This window comes from Colias philodice, chromosome 26 (assembly GCF_061535455.1).
Source record: "Colias philodice isolate Cphi_HAF_F1 chromosome 26, ilColPhil1 Martin Lab GWU primary, whole genome shotgun sequence".
NCBI lineage: Eukaryota > Metazoa > Arthropoda > Insecta > Lepidoptera > Pieridae > Colias > Colias philodice.
Window position 1 is genome coordinate 1,850,731 of NC_143111.1, and position 12,096 is coordinate 1,862,826.

Here is a 12,096-nt window from a genome sequence, read left to right on the forward strand (position 1 = left end):
TCTCATTAAGCTGTCTGACTTTTTTGTTTAAGCTGGGAATAAAACCTATAATGTTACAATGTTAGGACATTAATTACCTTGCCCGGGGGAATCTATAAATTATTCCTTTAATAATATTACAAACGCAACTTTGTGTATATTTGTTTGGATAAATTGATTTGCATGTACAAAATGGATATATATTCTTATACAATACGAACCTAGAAGAGTTAAATCCTTACTAATATTATAAATGCGAAAGTAACTCTGTCTGTCTGTCTGTTACTCAATCACGCCACACTACTGAACCAATTTGCATGAAATTTGGTATGGAGATATTTTGATACCCGAGAAAGGACATAGGCTACCTTTTATTGCGAAATATGTACCACGGGCGAAGCCGGGGCGGACCACTAGTATTATATATTATAATATTACCTATAGATAGTGATAATGAAGTCCAAACAGCACATCTTATAAACACTTGAAATTGTAGGTATGTTTTTTATTTTATTTATTTTTGATTACATAAACAGTTCTTTTTAAAACCACAATCTCATAAATCTGGAAAAACTTAAAAAGAATAAGTTCAAAATGTTTACTATAAATGAGCAGAAAGTATAATGTATTTTTAGTGTAGCAAATTATACAGTCTCGGCTTTCTTCGCCATTTCTTTGAAGATTAGACAAGATAAATTATAAACGCTGAAATATTCCATTATCTTCTTGCGCACAAAAGGTAAATTTAAATTCTTTTAAATAAACCTTTTTAATGGATATAAATCTTGACTTAACTGTGGATACAAAATGGTAGTTTCTGTAGATACTTATACTAAATGTAGATAATAAACAAATATATTTTCAAAAATTATTATATTTTTTGTCAGTTTGTATAATATATATACAAACTAGCGACCCGCCCCGGCTTCGCACGGGTGCAATGCGGATACTAAATACAATACAGAAAAACTGTGAAGTGTGAACGTTGTGTATAAAAACATAGCGACCCGCTCCGGCTTCGCACGGGTGCAATGCGGATACTAAATACACTACAGAAAAACTGTGAAGTGTGAACGTTGTGTATAAAAACATAGCGACCCGCTCCGGCTTCGCACGGGTATAAAATATATAGCCGGGCGGCCGGCCGGTACCGCCGCAAACGCTACGTCCCGCAATTTATAAATCTGTAATATCTTCGAAAATATTCACTTAAATCATACGGTGTAAAGGGCCATATAGATCTATATTAAATGAACAATGTATCCAAGGTATTTAATTGGTTAAGAATTAATGCTGTATTGGTTAAAATCGCATCGAAAATTAGCCACTATTTGTCGTAAAAAGTAAATGACAAAAAAAAGTTATTGTGGGTTATCCATAAGAGATAGACATATACCATCGCGGACTTTTCTGTAGACCTTTTCAATGTGTATAATACTTAGTACATTATTTTGATAAAACTCGTGGGGTTCAGCCTGCGTTTGCAATGTAAGCGGAAAAAATGTAATTTTTTACGACATCACATTAGAAACCTCAAAAATAACAGTACTTTTCCACTATTTAATGGATGTTATTATACATATAAACCTTCCTCTTGAATCACTCTATCTATTAAAAAAAACCGCATCAAAATCCGTTGCGTAGTTTCAAAGATTTAAGCGTACAAAGGGACATAGGGACATAGGGACATAGGGACAGGGAAAGCGACTTTGTTTTATACTATGTAGTGATGATACATACCTACTATAAATATTTAATTGAAGGATTTTTTCTCAATAAACTCTCATTGGGTTTTTGTACCTTCTCAAGTAACAAAATAAGTTCCATTGTGTCGATTAAAGCTAAGCAAAGACAAGCATGTAAATATAAACAGCAATATAAAACATACCAATCTAAGTATTCACGTATAAAAATACCAGAAGGAAGCACGCTCAAATAGCTCCATATTGTCCGTATGACGTTACATTATTACCCAGTTGTGTCATAGATTTTATCAAGGGCCATGTAATTTTAGACCGTAGGCCCTAATTGTAACCTAACCTAAATACTTACTCGTTTAAGTTTAACCTCACTCAACCTGGACTATTTACCTAGACATTCTTAGATTGTAATCAAATAATTCCGGGTAAGGAATGTGTAATTAATGCCGTATTATATTCGACTTATTTAATAAATTGCGCAACTCATGTTTACGGAAGCCTATTTTAAATTTAACGAGACACGTGTAGACTGGAAAGATATTTTATTCAGCAAGCATTTAAGAAAATTGTATTGCCATTTTACCTATCTACCCATAATCGATTCTCGTTGTAGGTTGTAAACATTTACATATACGTATTTATCCTAAGAAAAATAATACCTATACTTATTATACAAATCTCAACATTTTAATTTCGTTTTCTATACCTTATACATCCGCATTTTTTTTAATTATTAACGTATATAAAAAAATAAACTATAATTTACTTTATTAGCATTCAGATGCTATTATAAATGAGAAAATTTTAAGGAGTAGAAAAAATCCATCACGAAACGGGGTAGGTAAAGCTGTCTTTAAAAGTGTTTTTGTTTTCATACAAAGTATAAAGTAAATGTTGTTTTAGTGTTGTTACATTCAAAATATGTACTAATAAATAAGCACATTAAATATTCACACATTCACAACAGAACAGCAGTTTCGGTGTGTGAACACGGATAAAGAACTGCTTATAAATTATATACACTGTATAGGGTTGCTACTTTTCAATTAGTTTATTAAACTATTTGTGATTTAATTTATTGCAACCAGTTCAAGAGGGATCAGTTTCTCTATTAAACAACAATATTATTTTTCGCTACATAAAAAAGATAACTAAGTTGCAGTGTAATTACGTAGGTTTTATTGTAAACAAGCTCACCGCCCGCGGCTTCGCCCGCTTTGTCTAAAACCTAATAAATTATATTATAAGTACTAAAACCTTTCTCTTGAATTACTTTATCTATTAAAAAAATCTGCATCAAAATCCGTTGCGTAGTTTTAAATATTTAAGCATACATAGGGACAGAGAAAGCGACTTTGTTTTATACTACTATGTAGTGATTTATTTTTTATTTGTATCATATTTTTATTTACTATCACTTTTATACACATACACTTTTATACATCAATCAAGTCTAAAAAACTCAAAATCAGTTCTTTTGAATCAGATCAAAAATATACATTTTTCATGCGAGGATCTTTTAATGTTCATACCAAAACTATAGAGTCTAACAATTCCTTTTCATTCACATAAGGATTACGAAAACAAAAGCCGATTCATTTGGCTATCAGCTAATCGAATTCGCTAATTTTCTAAAAAACACAATCAATTGCAATAAAAATAAGCACGTCATGATGTCAAATTAGTGACAAAAAGCCGGATACCGGATGCCGGAAGGTTGGCAGCCCTGTTTATACAATTGGCAGTAATTAGAGGTAGGAATACTGTTGTTTTGGAGTCAGGAAGCTGTTACCCAAAGCTAGTTTGATAATAACAGTATTGTACTAACGCCTTTGTTTACTATGGGATAGTCATTGCTCGAATTAATGTTACTGGCGAAAAGGTCGGCCATTTTGACCGGGATTGGCTAATCAATGATTATGTCTATGATTGTATTGATAAGGGATATTGAAGGTTTTTTCATATATTATGTTAAATAACTAGTGTGTTAGGTACGTGCATGATAGTCAAATATTTAAAATTAATCAAATTTATATGTGTTATAGGAATATACGTTTTGACATTTAAAAGTGTGGTTAAAATATCCCGGTCACCTTAGATTAAGGATTGGTCTCCGCGCGCGCGCTACGACTAGATGCCGCCGGCGTACTTGAAAAATGCGGCAACTAAAAGTACGCCGAATTCGGCGTACCCAAGCCAGTCGTGTCACAAGCATTGTGTTGAGAGGGCGAACCGATAGTTTATAAAGATTTTGAACAAAATCTGAAGTAAAATGCCTATTTGTGCCATAAAACTATTTAAAAATAATACAACAAAAAATAAGAAAGACACTGGGATCACGTACCATCACTAAGTATCGTATTATTCGAAATTTCTCCTTTACTTCGAAATTTTTTTCTACGAAAATACGACGCCATTCAGTGTTGCCGTATTGCATATCCAAAAAAATACACGTGGTTGAGGAAATCTTTTAGCAATAATTTGAACTTTTTTTTTCAATACTATTACTAATACATATATAAAAGAGTATAATAACAATAATTTATTTCTGTTTAACCATGTTTAACTGACGCATTTAGTATGTTATTTTTTTATTTCCGCTTTTTTACTTTTAATCAACCTTTGTGACTATAGTATAGTAGCGTCGCAAGTGGATTTGAGTCATGCGACTCAAATCGTTCATGGATTCGATTCCCGGCCAGGTCAGGATGAAAAAATATATTTTTCAAACTTCTTTCCAAGATGGCAGATTTCCCATTTATGAGGTAAAATTTATGTAGCTGGCAGCCCAATTCTTCACACACACTAGCGTCTTTACAAATTGCCTAACACACACTACAGAAATGAGTTGCCGCACTCACAGAGCTATTGTTTTTAGGTGGGGCGGTATCTAGTCCTAGCGCGCGCGCGGAGACCAATCCTTAATCTAAGCCGGTCACTTTTGACTTGTACTTCCTTCTATAAATTGTAGCTATAACCATAAAAACGTGGAGAATCGGATATATTATGTGGTTAGGCCTGCGTTTGGAAAAAACCAGAAACCCGCACTTAATCCTTATGCATTGTGGACCCCTGCCATGACAAGATCAAAATAGCTGGTTGTATGGAAAAAGGTTGGATGAAGAGCATTGTTTATTTTTAAAATAGATCATGTAGGTGTGAGCTTTAGCCAAAACAATCCTATTAGGACAGCGAAGGTGTTTTGTTTTTGAAAATACATATAGCTTATTAATTGAAATTATGAAAATTAGTCGAGTAGCTTAGGCGAGAATATTGTAAACTAATATTACTACAATGTGGATTCTTTTTGACGCTTTAATCGATTATTTGAGAATAGTTAATCGCTAATGAAGAAAACAGTAATCGAACATCAGTTTGTCTGCGAATATTTGTCAGAGTCACCAAAATTATCTACATAAACGTACATTAAATATCTATATCTATAACATTCATAAATATAATAATCGCTCACAAAAGCTTAAAATTATAAGAGAAAATTTAAATATTTAGGCATTGTCCAAGTTTAGACTTTAATATTTTAATATTAAACGAAGAATAGCCGTCACCAAGGAGTTGTCACTACAATAAAAAAGATAAAAAGTGGGGGACAATAAAGAAAGTAGGTGTCCGTAGCGCCTGATCTCATAACGCGGGAAACGGAGAAAAAATGCATAAAATGTTGAAATTAGGTCATGTACATCAAAAGACAATTTAAATGGCTTGCTGGGGCGGCCACATTGTATACGGGTTTAGATGAAAGCGCACCACACTTGAAAATGGCAACTCTTTACTTTTTAATGTCATATTTTCCAGCTTGCAAATTATGCACGCTTAAAAGTTTTTTATTATCTGTATCGGAATTTAGCCGCGAAAATGTTTACTTTAGTTTTTTCACTCATATCAAAAGTAAAATAAATCTGCTGAGATTTAATGAAGCTATTTGAAGAATTTTATTCAGACGCTTTGAGCTGCTTTCACATATAAATAATGCACCTCAAATTGTTTTCAACCCTTAGGTACACTCACACCATTAATTGAATTCAAAATAAGAGAGGGAAACCAAACACGCCCCGGGAACGTAAAACATACGCACGTTTCATGCAGATAATAAATTATTTTCTTGATTTACAGCGTGACGTAGAGTGAAATAAAGTGAGAACCATAAACCCTACGCCAGTTAAGCTTGCTACGTGCGTATAGAGATTTTTTTTTCAATTTCACATAGACATTTCGCGGTATCCTTTGAGACGTAGTAAGTGTTGATGAATGTCGGTAATTTGTAAGAAGCAATGTAGAGTACTGTGCGTGTATTTTTCACTTTAAGCACCAAATGCTTTTTGTTGTCTAATTTACTCGATTTCATTTTAACTTTTTATTGGATTGAGCCTGTTGCGTGCAAGTTAATGGTTTATTTGGACTTCTCCGTGTTTGGTAATTCCCTTCTAAATTAAATTTCGTGAAAAGAAATAGCGTGTGCGTGAAAGTTCATGAAATATATATATAATAATTAATTTTTCTGTAACTTTTCATTCTTGTTGACTCTACTTCCCGGTTTTAAACTCGGATATAAAACGTAGCAAACAAACACGTGAGGAACCGTTTATCACAACAAAACGTATTGCAATCACAACCTACATGGCACCTAGCCATATATCCTCATTAGAATTTAAACTGACGGATCCCGTAGCCCTCAGAGAATTGAGTCATACCTTAGATCATAGCTACATAGCGTAGTGCGTCAACCACATTATTATTTATAATTTACCTAGTTCGATGGCTATCATTGACTTGACACTGGGATATTAATTTTAATTTAAAGTTAATAAGTTTACCAATTCATTGATTGAAGTATCTATGCAGGTACCTAGTAGGTACTTGAATAGAAAATATTTATAAAGTTTTAACTACGTACATACTCTATAGCCAAAGTTACTTATTACATATTACATTATATTTTTGCTTTACAAGATACGTGAAAATAAACGTAGGTAATAACATAAACATTGCTGCAATAAAACTATAGTCTATTGTATTGAAAGGCAGTAATAAACACACACATTTATCGGGTAATAAAGCGAAATGTATCGAATATTCCGCGCGAAAGCCACGCCGCAGGCTTGGTGCGAAATTTGTTCTTCGCCTGTACACCCACGCTTTCTGCAAACTTGCTCCAAGTTATAAGAGAAAGTAATGCGTAATAGAAATAATAGTTTGTTTTAAAAATGTACAAAATTTCCGCATTTCTCACATAACAGTTTAGGTACCTACCTACATACTTAGCCTACATACATCGTCATACCTACGATCCAAATGGAGTCAGTATAACAAGATATTGCCATCTCCAGGCCAAAATCGTTGACTATGCAACATTATCCGAAGCCTTTTCAAGAATACCGTACTTATATTTTCATAACACAGACAATGTAGGTACCTAGAGTCGAGACTTTTATCTAAACTTAATTTATCAATCAGACTATTACTGTAGTTTGCTTGATACACATTAAGTATATATATTAAAAAAAAGATGATAATATTACAAAAAAAAATAGATATCATTCACAAAATTATTATAACGTTAAATGCACACAGTTTCTGGCGATGTTTTGGAGCCAAGACAATTAGCTCTGTAATCTGTGCCAATCTATGCTTCTAATCTCTCCCAAAACTGCATTTCCCTAAAACTATCAACAATAAGTCCTTCAATAAACAGCTTATAACTTACACCAGACACCACAGGCGATGGTATTTCGATTCATCGAGCGAGCACCCGATCCACAGCCGCCAAATTGCGTGTCCTGGCTATCAGCACACGTCACGAGTTGACGAGGGGTATCATGTATTTAGGTTTTTATTACGCAACACACCAGAAATTCCGTATCAAGTTACGCATAATGCGTATTATGTAACGTCCCTTGGATAGAGCAATTACAATAGAATAAGTCTCGAAGGGTTATACTATATTTCTACAAATTTCTTTAAAGCTCTGATGAAAATTATATATATTTTGTTGCAACAATATCATTATAATAATGTGTATCACAAATATAAGCTCAAACACAGACATTTATTTATTCAATTAGCCTTCCAGAAGCATTTTTGAATCGTAACAGTTTTAACATTTACCACAGTAATCTGAAGTTTAAATAATATATTGTTAAAAAATTTACGCTTTTGAAAGCGTAGATAAATTTTTTATGCGTTTGAACGCATGAGCTATTTAGGTTCATTGCTAGATTGAGAGACAAAGAAATATTCATGTTTCCATGAAAATGAATTGTGCACACACTTGGCTATTAATCAATCGAAATTAGATACTAATACCCTAATACCTAAATAATGACATTACACTCCTTTGGAATCGTGTAGAAAAGACGATCACTATTTTCAGCACTATCCGACCTTAGTGGGTGGTCATTATAGGTACTCCCACGGAGCCCTAATTAATCCATTGAATAAATAAATGAATTGATAGAGTCGCGTGCTTCTATTGTTTAGCGTATTTCTCAAGGGATCAAATGTTAATTACCTTTTCACGGACAATTGTTCAATAAACCAACCTTGAAAACCATTTTTTAAAGAATAGATTGGAGCTAATAATTCAAATGGGAACAATGGGTAATGAGTAATAAGTAATAACACGTAGATACATAATGATATCATAGATTACATACTGGTACCTACGTTAAAAACTGTTTCATCTTTAACTTTTATAGTACTACGTATTAGTAGTAATTCATTTATCACTGATACAAAATTAATCAATTTCTATGCTTTGGTTATGTTTTTGCAATACGCACCTTACGTTCTCATAACCTCGGTTGCAGGTTTTTGGCGGCGCACTTGGCTTACCACCATGCAATAATGTAATTAAAATAAATCTTCTTTAAAATCTATACTAATATTATAAAGCTGAAGAGTTTGTTTGTTTGTTTGTTTGTTTGTTTGTTTGAACGCACTAATCTCGGGAACTACTGGTCCGATTTGAAAAATTCTTTCGGTGTTAGATAGCTCATTTATCGAGGAAGGCTATAGGCTATATACCATCACGCTGCGACCAACAGGAGAGGAGCCACGGGGGTGAAACCGCGCGGAGCGGCTAGTAGAAGATAAAGTTAACTTTATTTTTTCAGTCAATACTTATTTATTAAAAGCTCAATAAATCTAATTACAAGGAAATTCAGGAAAAGGATGGACGACGGGTATATAAAAACAACATTTACGTTTAGCAAGAGTTTAATAAAAAAATGCAAAATAAAAATATATCCAAATATTGGGACTTATCACTAGGGATATCAGTATGTGTACGATCATACAAAAATACAAAACTACACGCAATCACACTATTGACATTTTTTATTCATATTACCTTACTGTTCTTCTGATAAAAATGAATTGAGATATGACCCTAAAATATCTAAATTCTAAAGGATACAATTATTTCTTCGTAATAACATTGAGTTACCTACACAATCGCGTAGTACACAAAAATGCTAAATTCTAATAATTATCAGCGATTTTTAGTCTGTCTAATTGAAAGATATAAAACCATCACTCCCCAATACATTTTTATCAGAACTGGCAACATTTAATTACGCCAATTGTATGTAAATCACAAAGGGTTGGCACCGTTTTCGATTGTAGCAGTCACACTGTGAAAAAACAAATGGACAAAACGATTATTGTCTTTTCACAACTTCACAGAGCGAAATTAAAAGCCAATGCTTTGTGCTTCATTTCATTTGCACGCGATTCCTTTCATTAAAAAACCCAGTAAAATATTATTTCGACGGGTCCATTTGTATCTATGGAATTAAACACAGATATTCAGTTTGTAAAAAATGTATGCAATTGCAAAACAATTAATATTTTCTTTGGCTCGATAAATTATTGATAGAGATCGTGATGGCTACATCTGTTGTCACATATTTTGGCTTATTATCAATTTTACTTCCGATATGCATGGACGTATCTTCATATTACAATTACAAATGGTCCTTCAAGTCAAGGAACTAAATGAAGTTATAATGCGCAAAACTAATTATCACATTAGGCACTTTCTCATCGTTGAACTTTACTCATGATACGATCTAATTTAAGAACTGGTCAAATAGGAGTTAGGTTTATTGCCTTTTTTTAGAAGGCAGTTTTATTCGGTTGTTTGATTTATTTTTGAAAATACCTTCATGCATTTCGGACGATAAAAACATTGTAAACATTTTTCGCTTTCATAACAGAATCGCGGTACAAAATACTAAATTTAAATTACATAAAAATGTTAAACAAATTGAGCGCATAATTCATTCACAACATGTAGTATATGTAGAAAAATGTAAAAACAACAAGAAATAGAGAAGTCGGTGCGAAGTTGCAAGTTTGATATGATTATACGTGCAGTGCGAATCAGTCATCGATATTATGTTAGAATCATGTAGATATGTATTCGTTTGTATTAGATACATTCATTTGCTGAACCGATAACGATCCAGTTCAGCTGAAATTGACGAGTAAATTAAGCATATGCTAGTTATGTCATAAATAAGAAAAAAAATGAAATTCATGTCTTGTTATAATTGATTTTTACAGAATATACCGATTCAAAATAATACCGATTCCTGATGTTACCCAATAACCAAATATAAACCTTAATACAAAGTAATATATCTGAAAATATCATAAGTTTTACAATAACTTTTGACTAGCGAATAAAATTACAACTATACATAAGTGTTTTAAGTAATTAATACGAAAGCGTACGTACGTACATCCATCTCTGTCGCACGTATTGTGCGAGAGCGAGACAAGCTAATAATAGGCCCGTTAACGCATATATATTCTAATAATAATAATTAAATAAAGCTCAAAATTACAAAATGAGATTCATATTCAACACTAAAAGTAATTCAATACCTAACTAATACATGCAAATGGGAAATGTCATTTGTAATCGTTTGTAAATAAAAAAAATACTAAGTCAGATTTCCGATCAAAATTACATCAAGACAAAAATCGTTCTGAAATTTCATTACACTGCATAAATCAAGAAAAGAAATAGCATCGTAGAGAGCTAACTCGTCTGAATTTATTATTAAAAACTAATAAATTGAAATATAATAATATACTCCATAAACCTCTAATAATGTTAAAAAGATCCTTTGGCGTTTTGAGCAAAACGTGATGTGTTGTTCCGAGTGACGACTTTAGGAACGCAAACTGTATGGCATCAACTAGCGGTACTAAACGCTTTCTTTCATTTACAAATCTATAAATATAAATGATGACTATATACCGGTTACATTTAATTCAATTCCCTAAAGATCCGGATACACTAGCGCACAATTACAAGTTACGACTAAAGTCATCAGTACAATTTGTGCCCTAGTGTAGACGCGCCATTAATCAGAAGTACCCTACATTTTCTTATCTACGTCATTACAATTTATATTATCGTATTTAAATATAATTAATTAAATACAAAAAAGTGCGTAGTTATAATAAATAAATGCATCTCATATGGCAAATGTAGGAATGTTATGTGAGTGACGTCATATAAGTATGTAAGCAAATCGCTATTTTTATTTATTAAAGACAAGTTGGAAGATAATTAGTTTTTAGTGCTTAGTGAGAGTATGAAAATGTTTAAAAATATTACTAGACATATTTGTATGAGTAAAGAGTAGCTATAAAATTACTAGATCTCTGTTTTTGGTAAACTGTAGTTTCAAAAACGAGGTAATCGTGTCTATTTTTTTTCATTCACATTATTTTTAATCACTAACTGTCACTGAATAGTTTTCAGACAAATAATTTATTTACTTGTAGTATATGGGATTCTTACATTATTTTTAAGTCAAGTTTATGGTTCAATTGTAGATATAAATAGAAAATTCTGGAAGTACGCCACATGTTAATGGTTTTGTTTTTCATTATTGCCCTAAACATGCTGCGTTGTTTTTATAACTGCGTCTAATCAAACATAAATATACAAAATGAGACAAAGTAATTTACACCTTAACAAACACAAATTAAGGTTCAAAATCGCTCCAACGTAAGAATCCCATTTACTATAAGGTAAAGTAATTAATAGTTCCTTGTACGGCGGAACCCTAAAACTGTTACAATATTTGTGGAAAAAACGCTACTTGTCATTCAGTGAGCAATACATGAGCATTATTTATTAATATTTTGGTCACCGAGATCACAACACTATTTAAATATATGTATAACTAAGTAAATTGATAAATAAAACTGATTTAAATCGTGATTTAAACTATCTACGCCAAAAAAACAGAATCATTAATTTGTGTTTGTAAATGGTTGTTGTAACATTGATACATACAGATTGTTTTTATTTTTACCAATTTTGCACGTTTTCTGTCGGTAAATTTCTAAATCAGACCATATTTATTTAAACCACGTT